Here is a 20,391-nt window from a genome sequence, read left to right on the forward strand (position 1 = left end):
TTTTTTTGAGGCTATTGTGAATGGGGTAGTTTTCCTAATTTCTCTTTCAGAGGGTTCATCCCTTATGAATAAAAATGTCTTAGATTTATGAGTATTGATTTTATATCCTGCTACTTTACTGAATTCATTTATGAATTCTAGAAGTTTTCTGGTGGAGTTTTTTGGCTCCTCTAAATATAGATTCATGTCACCCACAAATAGTGATAGTTTGAGTTTTTCTTTTCCAATTTGTATCTCTTTAATGTTTTTGGTCTGTCTAATTGCTTCTGGCTAGAGTTTCAAAGATGATGTTGAATAGAGGTGAAATGTCGTTGATGGAATGATGTTGAATAGGTGGTGAAAGAGGGCATCCCTGCCTTGTTACAGTTTTTAGGGGGAATGCTTTAGTTTTTCTCCATTTAGAATGATGTTGGCCATGGGCTTAACACAGATGACCTTTACAATGTTAAGGTATGTTCCTACCATCCCTATTTTTCCTAGTGTTTTGAGCATGAAGGGATGCTGTATTTTATCAAATGCTTTTTCTGCATCTATTGAAATAATCATGTGATTCTTAACTTTAAGCCTGTTTTTAAGGCAAATTACATTTATTGATTTCTGGATGTTGAACCAACCTTGCATCCCTGGGATGAAACCCACTTAATCATGGTGCACCATCTTTTTAATATGTTTTTGTATGCAATTTGCAAAAATTTTGTTAAGGATTTTTGCATCTATGTTCATTAGGGATATTGGTTGAAGTTTTCTTTCCTCAACATGTCTTTGTCTGGTTTTGGTATCAAGGTGATATTAGCGTCATAGAATGAGTTTGGAAGGGTTCCCTCCTCTTCTATTTCACGGAATACTTTAAGGAATATTGGAATGAGTTCTTTGAAGGTCTTATACAACTTGGCTACACCTGGGGTCCAGTAACAGCCTGGACAATCAGTTTGGTTAGAAAACTTTTGACTAGGAAGTAGAAAATCTCTGTGTGGATTTGGACACATTTTAATTAGTTCTCTGAGCTTTTTCTTGAGGTTGATATGTGAATAACCTTAGTGTAGTTCTTGGTGTGTAAAAGACCCTGAATGAATCTTAATGATCTGCCGATTTTCTTCTTCATTTTTAAGGTGGGTGTTGAGTTAGATGCTATCTGAGATCTCTCCAAGTTCTTATATCCCTGCTGGAGTCATACAATGGCCTCTCAGGTTTCATTTCATTTTCATTATGCATTCTTTATTGACTGAGTTTATAATAATCCAGCTTTGGTTTTCATTTGGTCTCCATCATCATGAAATTGCAAAGCTGAAGCAAACCTCAGAAATAGTCCAACCACCTTATTATAAGAAAACAAGCACATTGGTAGAAGTTGGGGAGAAAATTGACTTGTTCAAGGTCATGCAGCAAGGAATGACAAAGTAAAGAAGACCATCCACATTTTCTGACCCATCCCCAGGCTCATCCCCCCATCTTCCCTGCCGTTGGTATGTTCCAGTCTGTAAGGCAGCATGATTTGCTTTTCTTGTGTTAACATTATTCTAGCATGTAATATCTGTGTTTAAGGCAATGACCTGAGAAATACTTTTATTTCCAGGGCTGCACTTATTTTGCAGGGTTTATTAATTTTATTTATGTATTTGATCTCTCAAATGAAATAATAAACTAATTAGTGGGACAATTTACTGGTGTGCTCTGCCAAGGGTGTTTTACAACCTCAGTGCTAGCTTGCTAACTGTGGTGTCAGCAGATCCGCTTTCTGCCCTGCTGCCCTTAATGTCAGTCATCAGACACACATGACAGCCAGTCCTGTACTGGAGACTTGTGCCTCCAGGGGATGTGGGGAGATGTCAGGTCATGGGCCAAAAGAATTTTCATCCAGGATCCTCCCCAGAATGCACTCAACAGACAGGCTGCTCCTTGTGGCTTACAAGGTTGGAATCTGGGCTTTCAGACAACAGAACAGAAGTAACTGAAATGAGAATTTCTGGAGAGTGGAGGAAACTGGGTGTGCTAAAGCATTGGAAGTCACAGCCTAAGAGGTCCATAGTCTCAGAATAAAAGCAAAGCAAGAAGACGTGCATGGAGACAATCATAAAGCCAGCAGACACTGGGACATGGCAAGGTGTAGGAGCCAGATTAGGTGAAATGCTAGGAAACCCAACACTAGGAATGAATAGGACTGTTGTACCAAAGTTGTGTTTATTTGCTTTTTTTAAACTACCTAAACTACCCTCCATGGTGGCCCCTTGTGAGCTCTCATAATGACCAATATTGAGCATCATCCTTCCATTGTTTACTCTGTCCTCATTTTACTAAGTACCATTATTACCAGGGTCTACACCTGTGTCTATAAGAAGGGCTCATAAGTGTTCATTAGATGATGGATGGATGACTAAATAAATAGGTGAATCAGTATATCAAAGATACTAGGAGTCAATTACAAACTATATTATATTCATCTGCTACCTTTGCTGTAATCAGAACCCAACCAGAGATAACCTTTCTAGTTATTTATATTCAGTATAAATTCGACATAGTGAAGAAGTATCAAATATAAAGGCATTTAACTTCTCTTGACCAAAACTTCCTTTGTGTTAATACACACCACACACATGAACATATTCGTTCGTATGGGGTAGAGGTAAGAGGTATTCTAACCTCTTGGTATTACCTCTTCCTACCCACCACGACCTTATAGACATGAATGCTGTCATTCAGTGTCCTGACTGCTGCTAAACTGTCACTGTAGAGTAGATCCAGCATGAGGGTCTTTGGTGGATCACATCACAAGTGTCTAGTCAGAGACAGGGTAGAGGCAATAGGAGCTATGAAAGCTGAGGAGCTCTGTAACAAAGCTCTGGGCCTCACACTCTGCATGGGACAACTCCTATGTTGTGCTTGGGGTTTTGTGGCTTATCATTTTGTTAGGATTGGACATATGCAAATTAGCAAAACCTGGATATAATTAGTGTACAGGCCAGGTCTACAACTTCATCCAACCAGCTGTAGAGGTTTTTGGGATTTGTGAATGAAACAGTCCTGGGAGGTGGATGCTGTTTACATGTGGTGGCTCTCACCAGGACACAGATACCTTCTGTGTGTTGATGATGAAATGTTGGAGCCAGAACTGGCACCAGTTCATGACTCAGACTGGAACAGATCCCACAGATGCTGTGGTTGGAGACACAGGCATGTGTCCGAACTTGGGCATGCCTTACAGATCTTTGTCAAATACCTAGAATTATTTGTGTAATAAGCCTAACTATACAGCCTGCCATTTTTTTCCAGACTTACCAGTATAGTACTTAATGTTCCAACAAGCCTGAAACTTCATATCCTCTCAGTTGAAAGTAAGGAAATTGAAGTTTGGAGGGGGAAAATAATGTGCCCAGACCCATGCAAAGCCCATAAACTAAATTTTTATCTAGAGTAGTGGTGATAACCACCAAAGATGTAAAAATTGGGACAAAACAAATTCTCAAAGAAGAAATTATCCTTTGACTTATGCATACAGTAAGGACAGTGCTTACTAAATTTTACCATGTGAGACCTATAGACAGCTTGTAAAATGCCTGTGTTTTGAGAAGTTCTTTCAGAGAACTCTGGGCTTTTTCTCAGGTCTCCAGAAACAGGAGTTTTTATCAGCTTTCAGATGCTCCCAGCTGACAAATTGCAGTCCAAGACCTGCAGCATGAGTAAGGCCACAAGAAGGGACCAGACAGAGCACATGCATGTTCAGAACTCTGCTTCTAGATGACTAAAAAAGTCTTAGGCCATTGGGCTGCTAGAACAGAGCTACGGAGAGTGGGCAGCTTAAGCAGCAAACATTTCTCATGTTTCTGGAGGCTGGAAATCTGAGACCAAAACAGCAGCTTTACTGGCTTCTGGTGGGTTCTCTTTTGGGTTGCAGGAAACTGCTTCTTGTTATTCTCAGGTGTCAGAAAGAGAGCGAGAGAATGCTGTGAGGCCTTTTCTTTTGTAAGAGCACTGATACCATTCCTCATGACCTAAATATTCCCAGATGTCCCATCTTGTAATGCTATCACATTAGGAGAGAAGGTAGACTTACATATCTCCTGGGGTGGTCAAGTTGCATGTTTTACCCCCACAGGGGTAGAGGCCCTTCCCCAAAAGTTGTAAACTATTACAAGGATGATTTTTTTTTTAAACCAGGGGTACTCAACAACTGAGTCACATCCTCAGTCCTGTTCTTTATTTTTTATTTGGAGACAGGGTCTCACTATGTTTCTTAGGGCCTTGCTAAATTGCTGAGGCTATCTTTGAACCCTAGATCCTCCTGCCTCAGTCTCCTGAGCTGCTGGGATTACAGGCGTGGGTCACCATTCCTGGCTAGACTGATCATTTTTAATTTTTCTCCAAACTCTAAATCTCTAGCTGATGTTTCTGTCACATTCTAATAGTTTGTGTATTATGTCGTAAACTAACAGGAGCCAGATCCCCTTTCCCTACTTAATGTATCTACATGGCATTTATTGCCAGTTGATGTAATCTACTCTAAATTGCTTATTTGCTTAGTGTTTAATTTCATCCCCTAGAATGTAAACTCCTAGAGGGCAGGAATATCTGTTTAGTTTATTATTAAATCACCAGTGGTTGAAAAAAGTGTTTAGCATAGTTCAGCTCTCCACAAATACTTATGAATGAATAATGAGAAGTGGATGGATGGATGGATGGATGGATGGATGGATGGGTGGATGGATGGATGGATAGATGGTTATGCCTTACCAGCTCTGAAAACTTAGGATAAAATTATAGTAATTAAGGTATTGTGGGCATTTTCACAGGGATAGAAAAGATCAGTGGAATAAAATGTAGAGTCCCCAAATAGAAGGTACATACTTGAAACTTTATAATGATGGATACTTCATTATAAATCAACATAGAAAAGATGAACTAAGAAATAAGCAGTACTGTGGTCATATACAGTTATACAGAAAAGACTGAATCCTGATCTTATGTCATACAAAGAATATTAATTCCAACTGGATTAAATATGAATAGCATATCTTAAAAACTTTAGAAGGACTATACATCTCTACATAGATTGTTCTTACTCAGAGGTAGGAAAGGATTTGTTGAATAAAACAAACAAATCCCACCTACCTTAAAAACAAAGACTAATATATTTTGTTACATTAAAATTTTAAAATGTTTATATGTTACTATAAAGAAAGTAAATAGAGTATGGGCTAGGAAAAATATTGCATAGTTACATACGTAACTATGAAAGAGTTGGTATCCAAAGCATACATGTAAAGAGAATATAATTTTAACAAACCCTATGTACCCTCACATGTACTGGTCAAATACCAGTTACTATTTTGCTGTTTTCCTACTTGAGTGATCTTGCCACAAGTTTTGCCCACATGGATACTAGACCTTTGCTAAACATCACCTTTCTGGTTTTCCCTGACTACTCTGTTTAAAACTGAACTCTCTCTCACCCCAGAATCCTTCATTTTCCTCCCCTGCTTCTGGTTTTCCATGGCACCCTCTGATATACTAGGTATTTTAATCTCTAATCTTTTAGTATGACCTCTGTCTTACAACAACTCCATAGAAAAATGGGAAGAAGAAAAAGCAATTCACAAAAGAGAAAACCTAAATGGTCACTAAAAGTAAAGAAGAATATTTGTTCTGACTAGTATTTAGAGAAATGCATACTAAAATACAATGAGATATTTTATTTCCATCATATGACAAAAATTTAAAGTCTGACAATACCAAATGCTGATAATTATGTGAATTAATGCCAACTTAGAATGCTACCTTTGATTTATAGAACAACTTGCAATAGCTAACAATTTTGAAGATGCATATATTCTCTGATCCTTCAAGTTCAGGGGAAAAGCCCACACATATGTACATAAGGAGTATGAAATGTCCATTTCAGCATTATTTGTATTATCACAATTTGGAAAACATCCAAATGTCCATCAATATGAATGATTGAGCCCAAACATGAACTCATAATTAAATGCTATCTAAATGTTAAAAGAATTATAGCTGATTCTATCAAAGTGGCAAAATCTTTAAACCATAACATTGGGCAAAATAAACATAGGCTTCAAATGGATGCCTATAACTGAAATATCATTTAACTAAAGTTTTATAGCATGCAAGACAGTGACCTATATTGTTTATGGATGCAAAAATGTATTAGAAACAGAAAAACATACATGAAAATGTAGAAGGGTCGTTATCTTTGTGGAATTGAGAAGGAATTCATGGTTGACTTTGCTTACATCTATAATGTTGTATTTTAAAAAGAAAAGACCTGAAGCAAATAAGGCAGAATGATCAAATCTGGCCAGACTGGGTAGTAAGTACATAGGTTTTTGTTATAATTATGTCTATATTCAACTTCATGCTTGAAATATTTAATAAGAAAATAAATAGGAGGGTACTTAAGTGTGACTGTGAGGGAATAAAGCTCAAGTCATAGCATGGCAAAGACATCGTGTGATGTAGTGAATCTGTGAGCTGCTCTGTGCTGGGAGCCAGAGGCCAGGCACAGCTGCAGATCCTTGGTCTCCTCCGTTTAAAAAAGAATAAGATGAGGCTTGGTAACTACATGTGCTGGGCTTGGATCTTGGCTCAGACACAAAGTTTCCTCATCTTTAAAGTGGACACTCAAACAAAATAGAGAATGGGGAAAAATTAGAGAATATCAGCAAAACTGATGGTTCTTTAGAGATCAACAAAATTTACCAACTTTTAGCTAAGTTGACCAAAGAAAGAAGAGAGTAGATCTGACTAAAATCAGAAATAAATAGAAAACAATATTATCAATCTTCCAGAAATAAAAAAAAGAATTATAAAGTATAAAATAAGGGTCCCCTTACATTTAGTATTATGAGGATGAAAGGAGATAAAATTTTGTATAGTGCTTATCATACTTTTGGGCACATTAAGAAGGAAGGCTGGTGTGTGTTTTAACCTGACTGGTTTTGATGTAAACAACTTGATGCCCATTTTGAATGTCATGCTTTCTATTATGCTATTTGGTTTTTACAATAACCCTATCAGGTTGGCATTGTTATTCTATTTCATTTATAATAAAATTGAGCATTACAGAAGTCAAATAACTTGCCCAAGATTACCCAACTCTTAAAACTACATCTTATTCTAGAGAAATATAACTGTAAATGAATATCCTGGTTGTATTTCACTAGTTTTATGAGTAGACTAAATTGAATTTCTATAAAATACCTCAATAATCTATCCTGTGGTTTTTTTTTTTTTTTCTTAAAGAGGGAGTCGGCCAGCCATTGCTGATTAAAGCTAATAACAAGCATCTAGTTTATGTATATGTAACAGCAAACATGTAAAATAACTGAGTTGTTGTAATGGGATGTTACTAGATAAATATTCCTGCCCAGATTCTTGGTCTAGGAATATATTGAAGATCACTAGGCTGTGATATTCCATTATGTTGAAGTTTTATTTTTTTCAAACTATATGCTCTATTTTTCTCCTCATTTTTACTTGTCTTCTCTGAAAAATTGCTACTTTTCTGATTTTCATCTTATTTTATCTTCTGTGAATCCACATGGAACTTAACTTTGTATTGTCAATGTTATTTTGAATGAATAATTTTCTTAATGCAGTTTTACTCAGTCCCCTTGATTAAGTTCTGTATGTATTCAGTCACTCATTGCTTCCTTCCCTTATACAGTAAGCAGTGTTTGAGTGACAGCTGTATGCCAGTGTCAGGGTTAGGTTCGTGGAAGGACAAGGTTAATAAGGGATGACAACTTCATCAGAGAAGCTCCCAACTAGAGGGATGGAAAGGTGGAAATGGACATTTCCAGTGCAGTGTTGCCTTGAGAATGGAGTATAACTAGGGAATCCTGAAATAGGGAGTCCCCAGCTCCATAGGGAGTGGGGAGGAAGTGGCACAGAAATTATGATACTGAGGTTGATGCTTCAGTTTGTTTCTATCTATAAAAAAATGCATAATTATTGTAGAAGATTTGGAAAGTATCAAGAAACAGAAGAACAGCCTATAATCATACTAAAAAGATAACCACTGTTATTTTTTAAGGCCAGTTCCTACATGGATGAGTTTAAGCTTTATCAATAATTTTCTTATATTATACAAAATATATTTCTCATACCTTGAAATCTTAAATTATTTTTACAAGTGCATAATCTTATTCTGTGTAGAAATACTAACATTCACTCTGCCATTCTTTTGATGTTTGCTTCCTTCTTACAAATAACAATATGATGAATCTGTGTATAAATATTGGCCTGAATTTGTGATTGCTTCCTTAAGAAATCCAGAGGGTGAATTGCAGACTAAAGAATAGGATCACTTGTAAGACTCTTGACATTTTCTCCAGTGCCCACTTCTTTACTGATCTCAAGGCAAGAGCTCAAGCCCTTGAAAGAGTCAGAAGAATCAAAAATGTGGGGAAGTACTTTAAAAATTCTTACTTTCTTTATACAGTTGTATCAGAAAGTCACACACATGCACACACACGCACACACACACACACACACACAGACACACACACACACACATCCTGTCGCCCTCCGAAGCATTCTGTGACTACCTCTTGCCTAACTCAGTGGGCTGTACTTGTGTTTTTGTTGTCGTTGTTTGGTTGATTGGGTTTTTGTAGGAGGTGATTTCATTTTATCCGTTTCTGTATTCCCAGGGCATGGTATATGGGAGGAAGCTATGTTTCTTGGGTGAAAAACGAGACCATAAAACAATTAATGTTTACCTTTTATTAATATCATGTTTTATTTGTTTTAGTAATCAACAAGACATGGTGGCAAATCCTGGCTCCACGTCTCCATGATTGAAAAACTGTTTTGCACAACACAAAGGTAAATATTTGAGTCTGGCTGAGTCTGACTGAGACTTGCTGGTGCAAGGAGAATCTTTCTTTTTGGGAAAACAGCTCACAAATGTCTCTAAGTCCTTGTGAAGTGTGGTTTTTGTGCTTTATGTTCCTTGTTGAAATATGTTGGAGGGCTCCTGGAGACTTTGAGAACTGGTACAGAAGGGGACTTTTCGCTGGTCCACTTTGTGTTATTGTTGGAGAAATAATATTGATTCTCTTTCTTCTTTTCTTTAAGAACCTAGTGAATGCCATTAGGATCTTCAAGTTTTCCTGCCTAGATTTGAGCCTCTTTTAATCTAGGATTGATTTTGATTTTAAAATCAACTGTGTTAGCTGTCTTTTCTCAAATGCCTACCATCTCAATATATTTACCAACAAAAGAAACCATTCTCAAGTGTGGAAAATAAAGTCAAGCCAACTGTAAGATAGATGTTTCTGCATAAGAAACAGACTTGGAGATTTATGAGCTTCAGGGACAAGTACTATTATTCTGAGGTCCTAAACTTTTAAATGATGGCAACACTGAAATATGTACTTCATACGGGAGCCAGGGAGGCACAATTGAAAATGCCTATTCTTTTGACAAATTAGAAACATTCATTCCAATATCTCTTTCTTGTTTACTGGGGATAATGCTGAATGAATCACATACTGGTGGATGGATGTCCCTTCCAACACTTTTAATTAGCAGCACTGCCTATTAGGATGAACAGAGCGTTGCTTTTCTGCCACAGATTTCCCCTAACCCCCCTTAAATGGAATAGAAATCTTATTCTCCACAAGGTAATATTCATCTCTTCCCCAGTCAGACAAGCATAGAAAATTAAACAATGGTCCGTTAAAAAGCCCAGATAATGTATTTATCATTTCCAGTTTATGTGAGTTTGCAAGGCAAATATGAGTGGGAGCGATTTGTTATGGGACCTCAGGGAACAAGGGACCAGAGAGGGAGATGGGAGGCTGGAAGATCTGAGACCTGTAAAAATTCATTAAAAATATGAGGCGCTATTGGAGACAGAGGAAATTAATTACTCTGAGGGACTCAAATGTCAGTACTCATTTAAGTGACCTGGCGAGGAGGCTGAGAACCCTTTTTTCTGAGAGTTTCTACAGTGGATGAGAGAGGGGGCTGGGATTCCTCAGCTGTCAATTCTTGCATTTCCTTGGTGACTTATTGACACGTTCAGCTGACTCGTGCCCCAGCTTCCTCTAATGAGTGGTGTTAAATGAGAAATGCAGGCTGGAGTGGGAGAGCCCTCGCCCCTGGTAGGCTGGCCAGGTTATTCAGATGAGTTTGCCAGTCATGTAGGTAACTGCTGGACCTGGGGGAAGTCTATAATTTACCACAATGGAGAGAAGAGGCTGATCATTTGAAGCTGGACTGAATTTGGTCTTTTATTATTGCTTTTCCATCCAACGCTATTCTCCAAGGTAGAGTGAATTTGGGAAGACAAATTAAGGTTTTCTACCCAAGGAGGACTGGGGAGCAGTAGCTTCCAAAAACAGTCATCTTTTCTAGATTGCCTGTCTAATAAATCTCTCTAATGCATTCTGCCTATAGTCAGAGGTTGGAAATATATAGATATGTGATGACTTCAGAGTTTAAAAATCAGTAAGCACCCAGAGTAATGGAGTTAAGCTTTCCCAGATATGGTCCTTACCTAGACTCAGGAATTCAGAGTTCAATTCTGAGCTGACCCTAAGCAGCTGTGTGCTTCGCCCCCCACACACCAGCCTAGTCCTCTTAACCTCTGTTGGACTATTTACCATGAGAGAATAATAATGTCTATCTTCTGTGATAGAAGAACTTTGAAAGGTGGACATACCATGCATGTGTGTGGTGTCCTCACCATCTAGTGTTCTGCTTTAAAGTCTTGGTTTTTAAACATTGAGGTTGCTCAGTGGTCTGAGTTCCTGCCTGGATCAAGGATAAGGGCAGTGGCAATAGATTGTTGGTTTGTTTGGGGAGGAATGGTGAATTCCCAAGCCAAAGAAGGAAGAATAAATGTTGCTCTGAGAACTTCTTAGGGAGAGATCACTCTCTGGTGTGTGCAGGCATAGCCTGGGAGGAAGTTGGAACCCTGGATCTTCACCTCCAGGGCAGTCTTAAAGAATACCACTTCTCCAGCTGGAAACAAGCCTGTGCCTTTGACGTGGAGACACACCGCACATTCGAAGGTGTACCACTGTTGGGATCGCGCACCACTGAAAGTGGTGGGGGAGGTGTTTGAAAGTCCTTTATCTATTTTTAGGAAGAGATGATGATGAAACAAACTAGAGCAGAGAGGAAAATGATCAAATGAACTAGAGGCCAGGGAGGAAGAGAGAGCTTTGAGAAGCCTTTGATAGGAAGACATTCCAGGCTGAAGTGGCCAGGGCAGTGTGCCTGCAGCAGGGACGAGGGGCAGTGACTCCGAGCTTCAGCACGTTCCCCAGGCACTTGTCCTGCCATTAATGGCAAAGTGGAAACATGGGATACAGTCCTTCCTCCAAGAGCCCAGAGAAGTAAACAACAAAATATACAGAGCCATCATGAATCAGCCCAGCAGAGCAACACGCAGCACCTGAGAGGGAAGGTGCCGTTTGAGATGGACCTCAAAGGGTGAGCAGCCCTGTCCCAGGGGAGAAGGGCTTCAAGGCAGATAGTCCACAGAAGGCGAGAGACACATGCCAGCCTGTTACATTTCTTAAGCAACCAGTTTCACCTACCAGCGTGTACTCTGATTTTCAAAGCCTTCTGTGCTCTCGTTGTCTCCTAGCAGTGGACACGGGGGACAGCCCTCTGTCCTCATTAGCTCCTCCCAAGCCAACTGTTTGGTGGCCTAGGGTCTGACCTGTCTGAGAAGGCTCAGAATACGTTCTGAATAACTGCTTATGCCAAAGCCACTGTCCCCATTCCTTGGTGTCTTTTGAGGGTTTGTTTTTGTCACATACCTCTCAAAATTATTTGGAAGTCTCCATTGTCACAACTGAGCTGTTGGCTATTCATTTCTTGTATTAGTTAGATGGCTCCATTTTTATATTCATTTCCAGTCTCAGTGGTAAGACACTGAGCCTTTTCATTTGAGTAATAGGATAATAATAAGACAAGCAAACTTTTTCCTGCTAATCTTTCTCCCTTTTTTCCCTTCCTTAGTTTACCCTTTTGATGCTTCCTATGTGCCTCCTTGTTTGTTTTTACTTTCTTATGGTCCCTTTATTTACCCTTCTACCTTTCCTTTTTCTTCTCATAGAATTATGCATTTTCCAACTTAAAAAGAAGTTCTAGACTCCAGGAGGATCAACTATAAAAGCTTAAAGAGGGTGCTTAACTTTGTGGTGATTCTCTTCATCTATGATTTTGGTGGTGGTGATGGAGTTGCTTTTTAAAACTGGCTGTCTTGGATTCAAGTCTCTGCTCCAATCCATAACAGCTTCTGACATTGAGCAAATCCAACTCCTTAAGCTTCATTTTCACATCAGTAAAATTGAGGTGATGATAATACTTTTCATACAGGATTGTTGTAAGAATCAAACAAGATGAAGCATACAAAAGGGTCTTGCACACTCTTCTCAGTTTATAATGTTAGCAATTATTTTTTATTGTAATAATGCATACTCTTACAAATTCTTCAAAGGTGAAGGGTAGATAATTTGATCTTTGACAACAAGGAAGGGAGAAGCTGGGAAGACAGTTTTCCTACGCTATATCTGGTCTCCATAAATGGAAATCCCTAGGGACAAAAGAACTGACAGCAACTGAATTAGGGGTACGTGGTGAACCCTCCCTGCCTGGAGCAGCCTGGATACTGAACAATCAGAGGTCTGCAGATTTCTGAGTTTCTGCTAGGCCTCCAGAGATCATCTAAGTCAATCCTCTCCCAGCTACAGTATTCCTTCCTAGAGAGTGTGGGAGCTTTTTAGTATGCCAATTTGGCTAGATTGACATTACCCAGAATTCAATTTCTTGTATGTTTCCAGTTAGATGGACCACAGGGAGATTCTTGAGAGATTTGGAGGATAGAAGGCAATTGGCAGCCACTTTGCAGCTCACCTACTGTTGCAGATCTGCAGATTCACCTAGTTGGCCTGATGCAGTCTCTGAATCTGAAACTGCTTTCCTTTTGCTTGAATTCTTTTCAGCACCCCCATCTCCTTATGTGGATGTGTGCATGCTAGTCAACTTTCCATCACTATAATAAAAATACCTGAGATAATCACTTTATTAAGAGAGAAGGTTTACTTTGACTCCATTTTGTAGGTCACAGTCCATCAGTTAGTTAGTCCTGCTGATTGGGCCTGTGGCAAGGCAATACATCATGGCAAGAGAACCTAGTGGGGCAAAATCACTCACCTCATGACCAGGAAGTAAAAGAGAGGAGGTCATGTCTTCAATGACTCTAAGACTTCCAACTAGGAGCCACATCTTGTAGGTTCCAACACCTCCCGTATCACCATATCCCCATAGCCCCATAAGACTCCCTGGGGACCAAGCCTTTAATACATGAACCTTTAGGGAATACTCAAGATGTGTATATGTTTATGATTATATATGTATGTATGCATATGTGTTTATACAGGACACTTGTACACACACATACATAATTGTACTTAATGCCTTGACAAGGAGACCCTGGCTTATATAGATAACCCACATCAGCTAACTAGGAAGTCATGAATATTAAGATTCCATTTTGTTCTCATGGATTTAAGCTCATGCTTAGGGGTTCTGGGCTGCTTCTGATCTCTCCATTTATATTCATCTTCCCTTTCTAATATCCTGCTCAGAAGACTCCAGTACCAGATGTGAAACAAGAGACACAGACTGCCTAACCAGCATGCTCAATTGCAAAAAATCAAATCCCTCTAATAAATAAATAATACACATGATTATTAAATATATATGTGTAATATCATTTATTCATTTTTTTGAGGAGCTGAACCAATCACTAAGAGATTATATGTGTACATGTTTATGATTATATGTGTATGCATATGTGTCTGCACATACTAACATATGTACACACACATACATAATCTACTAGTGATTTTTTCTGCTCTTCTGGTTGATCCCTGACTAATATAGATAATCATATGCTTTCAATAATAGGGATTCTCTACTTCATAAGGCAACCTATTCCTTTTCTGTGATACACCAACAAAGAAATTAAAGTTGTAATCTATTTTTATTTATCTTTAGGTCCTAGGGATTGAACCTAGGGCTTCAAGAATGCAAGGCAACTTCTCTACCACTGAGCTACATTCCCAGCCCTTAAGCTTATAATCTAAAAATGTTTTTCAGCCCAGAGTACATCCCACATCCTCCTTAGAACTACAGCCTCTCTCCACCTTAAAGTGTCTCGTGATATCTCACTGCATTAACATTCCCTCTCTCCATTTCTCACTGTTTTGAACTTTAAAATTGGGTTCTTAATAAGTTTAACCCACAAATATGACTGTTCCAGAGAAGCTATTCTAGTCAGTCCATTTCCCCAGCCCTGTCTCTTCTGCAATCTTCCTGTGTCTTTTGAAGACAGTATCTTGAATTCTGGATGTTAACAGTGTCCATGGTAATTCAGTGGGAAGGGAGGAAGTCACAGAATAAGACTCAGAAGACCAGTGTTTGCATACTTCCAACCTAGAGTGCTGACTGCATCTGCTTATTTAACCTCTGAGGGCCTCAGTGTTCTCAGCTATAAAATGGGCATGCCCGTAGCCGACCTGCCCATTTTCAGACCGTCTATGAGTCCAGTGAAGGCTGAACTTCTCTGGGTGTTGGAGGCCCTACTGACTTGATTCCATCTCTTCAGTCTAAGATTAGCTCATATCTGAGTTATGGAAATACTGGATTTATAATGGAGTGGCAAATCAGGTTATTGGCTCTTTAAAGGTTCATTGTGCTTTCAACTGAGACACACATTATACATGTATAGGTGGTACAGTGTAATATTTTGATACATATATGCATCATGTAATGATCAAATTATGGTATTTAGTGTGTCCTTCATCTCCACGTGTATCATTTCTTCAAATGAGAATATTCAGAATCTTCTTATTTTCCAGTAATTTTGAAATTCATCATATTTTAGCTATAGTCACCCTACTGTGCTTTAGGACATTAGAACTCATTCCTTCTAACAATGATTTTGGTCTTGTTGACCAGTCTCTCCCTATCATCTTCTCCCTTCTATCTTCTCTAATCTCTGGTAACCACTATTCTGTTTTGTATTATGAGATCAGCAGCTTTTTTACATGCCACAAATGAAATCATGTGGTATTGGTGTTTCTGTGCCTGGCTTATTTCACTTAACATAGCATCCTCTAGGTTCCTCCATGTTATTGCAAGTGACAGAACTTCGTTCTTCTTTATAACTGAATATTCCACTGTGTATATAGATTATATTTTCTTTATCCCTTCATCCACCAGTGGACAATTAGGTTGACTGCATAGCCTGGCTATTGTGAATAGTGCCACGATAAACACAGAAGTGCAGATATCTCTTCCAATACACTGATTTCATTTCCTTCAGATAAATACCCAGTAGTGGATTGCTGGTCATATGATATTTTTAATTTTTTCTGGAACCACCATACTGTTTTCCATAAGAACTTCACCAACTTACATTTCCACTGACATTGTATAAGGGTTCCCATTTCTCCCTGCTGAGGTAGAAGTATTATTTTTTGTTTTTCTGACAATAGTAATTCTCATTGCAGTGAAGTGATAACTTATATTCATCATGAGCATTTCCCTCATGATTGTAATGCTAAGAATTTTTTCATGTATTATTGATCATTTGTATGCCTCCTTTTGAGAAATGCCTTGATTCAAGTCCTTTACCCATTTTTAAGTGGGATTATTTGATATTTGATATGGAGTTGCTTGATTTCCTCACGTGGTCTAGATATGACTCCCTTGTCAGGTGCATAGTTTGCCAGGATCTTCTCCTATCCTATAAGTTGTCCCTTTGTTATTTACTCTGTTGTATGGAGGCTTTTTTATTTGATGTAATCAAATTTGTCTACTTTTGCCTTTTTACATGTACTTTTGGGTACTATACAAAAAAAAAAAAATGCCTAGACCAATGTTATGAAGTCTTTCCCCTGTATTTTCTTCTAGTAGTTTCAGAATGTGGGGTCTTACATTTAAATTTAATCTATGTTGGGCTGATGTTTGTATGCAGTGGAGGTAGATGTTCAGTTTCATTTTCATGCATGTGGATATCTAGTTTTCCAAGCACCACTTACTGAAGAAACCATCTTTTCCTGAATGTCTGTTCTCTGGGCCTTTGCAGAAAATCAGTTGGCTAGAAGTGTGTGGACTTATTTCCCTATCTTCAGCTCTGCTGCATTGGTCTAGGTGTCTATTTTTTCTGCCAGTACCATGCTGGTTTTGCTGCTATAGTTTTTTACTATATGTTGAAGTAAGGTAGTAAGAAGGATGCTCTTATTTTTTATTATTCAGGGTCCATCATAGTAATTGCTTCCCTAAATTAAGAAGTTGAAGAAATTAAATGTATAATAGTTTCTTTTAAAATGGATGCATATACTAAAATTACTCACCAGTAAAAAATACTGCAGAGCTGACCCAAAATGGCAAATATTGAACTATGAAAGAATGATGAAATATTTCTTACTCAAACCAGTTTTAAACAAAACAGCAATAGACATGATAGAATGATCTATTATAAAGCCAACTACAAATTAAAAACTAAAAGCTATCATTAACAGACCTCAAAAAGTGATACAATTGATGAAATTAAGTATGTACAAGTGCAACCATTCTAAATGAATAAAGAGATGTCCATTCAAAGAAAAGTGCTTCCATCCTCAGGCAGAGATGATCTCCTCATGAGTAGAACAGGTGAGTCTGAGGATGTTGAAGGCAACCAATTATGCACTCATGAACCTGGTCAAGCAGCTCTGTTATTGGCAGGTATCTGGTAGACAGGGATATGAAGGATAAAAGGTCATGCTGAAATTACACTTAGGGCCACACTTCATCCTGCTTGCCTGCATATATTTATCACTGAGCAACAGTCAAAGATGAAGACAGCTGGCTTTGCCCTCCCCACATGCCTTGCCCATCTCACAGGTACCAAGTAAGTACTGTGGTACAAAATCAGGCACACAGTACGTCCTCAGGAAACTTGTTTGATGGAGCATATACTAATGAATTGCCAAAGAACTCAAGGGGAAGTTCTGCAGATATCAGTAGACATTATGATAGTGCCCAGGACAAAATGAAATGGCGGGGGGAACCACCAAAAGAATGACTCTTTACTAAAAATGTAACACACTGATGTTCACAACATGTCACCTGCCAAAGGTATTCTATTCAGATGAACAAAGTCACAGAACAGGATTAAATTGGCACAGCTGGAGGCAGTCTGCCTGCATGTGACGAGCCGAATGTTATCTCCAAGCAACAGATGCAGTTGTGACCTGAGAATTTTTATTTTTAGTCTTGAGGAGAAAATTAATTTGATCTAAGAGACACCTAAGGTTGGTAAAAGAAGATCAGGGCTTGAGGGACAGAGTGGACATATAATAAATTCAGACCAAGAAGACTGAGCAAAGTGCTAGAACCCAGAGAGATCAAGTAGAGGATGCCATTATTTCTGAGAGCCACCAGAAGGCCTGATGAGGAGTTCCAGGGCCTCTGGTCAACATAGGTTCTCACTGCTCAGGACAAGCAGCATCAGAGTGGCCACCCCAGGGCTGGGGGTGGGCTTCCAGTGTGTAGAAAGGGCTACCTCCCTGGAGGTATAAGAAGATTCTCTATGAAATTATGTGGCATGGCACAGTTGGCCCTCCAGATTGGTGAAATCCACAGCTGCATATTCAATCAACCACAGGGGGAAAATATGTGAGCATTTACAGAATTTTTCTGCCATTATTCCCTAAATAATACAGTAATAGCAAGTATTTACCCAGCATTTACAATGTTTTAGATATTACAAGTAATCTAGAGATGATTTAAAGCATATTTGAGGATTGTGCAGGTCATATGCAAATGATTCATCATTTTTTATGAAGAACTTGAGCATTCACAAATTTCAGTATCTTCAGTGGGGCCCCAAAATCAATCCCCATGGAGACCAAGGAATAACTTTGCATTTGTCCTTTTGCATTTTTCTTCACTCTTTATATTTTCCTATGATAGTAGCACCACGTTTTGCAGGATTTTGTTTTTTTTTTTTTTCTGCATCTTTATTTCTAGCACCTAGCTCTGAGAATTAAAAAAAAAAGATACTGAGCACCCCAATATGTTAATTACAATAAATCTTACCCCAAACATGTAAGGAAGCTATTGTTATCTACATTTATAAGTAGAGAATCACAAAGGTGAGTCAGTGTTTTTGAAGCCACACAGCTTGTGTCTTGATGAATTAAGACTTGAACTCAGACCTGTCTGAATGAAATTTGTGATTTATCCACTGTTCCCTTAAGCCTCAGAGCCTATAATTGAGTAGGTAACCTGTAGATATTTCCTAGTAGGAAGGAAGCAAGGAAGGAAGGAGGAAGGAAGGAAGGAGATAGGATAAACAGTGAAAGTACATAGGGGAAGGTTTGAATTCAGGTAGCCAGAGTCACAGACGAGCTGTCCTGAAAGCTAAATGTTAGAAGCAAGTAAGTCAGACAGTGTTAATTCAGAGAGGATGCTAGGTGGACTGAACCACAGAAAATGACACTAGGAGAAAGTTAAACTAATGACCTTCGGAATTCTTCCATGGAGAACCAGGAACTTAGTGGAAGTCAAATATAAGAGCAGAATAGGAACAGGAAGTAAGACAGAAACAGGCAAAGCTCTAGAAAGTTCTACCGCATGGCTCTTGTGTAGTGAGCTAAGCTCCACTTATTCCTCCGCTCCACTCCCAGGCCCAGCTTGCTCATCTGTTCTTATAGCAGCCTTAGAGGAAATGATGATTATACTTCAGGGATGAAAATTAAGATTCAAATTAGAAATTTGGTAAAATTCACTAATGAATGCCAAGGGTGAGTTTAAGTGCAAATCACCAGGATTAAACTCTTCAGGTGCCAAACATTGTCAGTGTGTCCAATTTGCTACAAGATGATTCCTCCAAAGGACATCTCTATGGGAATTTCATCTGACAGCACACTTTGTTTAAGCCAAGTCTGACTCTCCCTATAAGCACTTTTGAGGAAAACAGAATGACCATCCAGAGCTTGCAGGTCTCTAGATTCTTCACCTCCCTGTATTTAACACATGTCCCTAATGTTGTTCTAATGCCAGTGTCTTTATTTATCAGTGTCTCTTAGCTGGGGACACTAAGGCTGGTGTCCCATTGAAGGTAATGCTCCCAGATGGCTCACAAATTAGGTTCGATAAAATGTAGTCATTCTTCTCTCTTAGTGAGTCCTTAGAGCTGAGCTCATTTAACTTACCTAATATCCTATTTGAGTTGTTACATCCTAAACATGGATTGATTAGAACAGAGGAATAGGAGCTCAGGGAGAGCAGGGAGCTTTTGAAGTGAATAAAAGGGCCCACTTTGGAGCTAAAAACTCAATTTAAGTTTCCCTTTGCCACATGTTGGCTGTGTGGCCCTGGTTTCTCGCACTTTCACTTCCCCTCCATTCCCTTACCTGTAAACAAGGGACTAAAAGGTGGTTGTGAAGAGTATGTGGTACCATATATGTGAAAATATTTGGCAAAGTATAAAAAATTAGGAAATGTAAGTATAATACATTTGGAGCTAATAGATCTAAAATCATTTAGATTACATAATAGATCTAAAGCATCAATAGGAATACATTACATCACTGGAAGCATTCCCTTCGATTAGAATATTTGAGAAAAACCAATGGAATGAGTCGATTTTAGAGCTCTAAGGAAACTCAGAGCTGATATGTTTCTACTTCCTTTGTGTAGATGAGGAACTTGATTCCCTGGATGGGTTAGCAACTTGCATTGCATCACACAGCAAATGGAATCCAGCTAAGCCTAAAGTTCACAGACCGCTTCTCCATTCACCTCATCTGCCTAAAGCTTCCACTTCACCCTCCACATGCATCTACAGACCATCCACAGTGACCTATGATGGAACCACTGAAACCAGGAGCTTCAAACTACACAGCCAGGGAGGGGGTCATACTCCAAAGTCTGTTCTTCCCTATGTTTATGGGACTTTCTAAAAGTATTATTATTATTTTTAGCTACAATTAAGAGAATGAATGTTACAGGTAATGGAAAAATGCCCTATCCACCGTGATTTCAGCAGGACTTTGCCTTTTCTCCTGGCAGCACTGAAGGTAGTAGCTAATGACCTGATGATTCTGTTACTTAAACAGACTCAAACATTTCCCTTCCTCTCCAGGACACTGAATTCAAGCTTCCTGAGAGCAGGGACCTTTCACAGTGCATCCCCAGTGCTTAGTACAATACTTGGCTCAGAGCATTTGCTCAGTAGGGATAATGACATTACTTTAGTTCAAACTTACATGTCTGTCTGAAGAGCTTTATAAGTGCTGTATCTCTACTCTGAGTTTCCTTTACACCACCCTCTGAATACCCTGCTAAATTACAAAT

The 20,391-nt window shown here is 38.8% G+C and overlaps 1 protein-coding gene across 3 annotated transcripts in view; it reads left to right on the forward strand.

The window, feature by feature from the left end:
* The window catches only part of Dab1 (DAB adaptor protein 1), an 872,128-nt gene that overhangs the window by 265,373 nt on the left and 586,364 nt on the right, over window positions 1-20,391 (forward strand). For all 3 annotated transcript variants that reach the window (XM_047566521.1, XM_047566531.1, XM_047566538.1), the window contains exon 3: window positions 8,768-8,841. The gene's annotated coding sequence lies outside the window, so the exon portion shown is untranslated. The remainder of the gene's footprint in view (window positions 1-8,767; window positions 8,842-20,391) is intronic.

The sequence above is a fragment of the Sciurus carolinensis genome, chromosome 1 (assembly GCF_902686445.1).
Source record: "Sciurus carolinensis chromosome 1, mSciCar1.2, whole genome shotgun sequence".
Taxonomy (NCBI): Eukaryota; Metazoa; Chordata; class Mammalia; order Rodentia; family Sciuridae; genus Sciurus; species Sciurus carolinensis.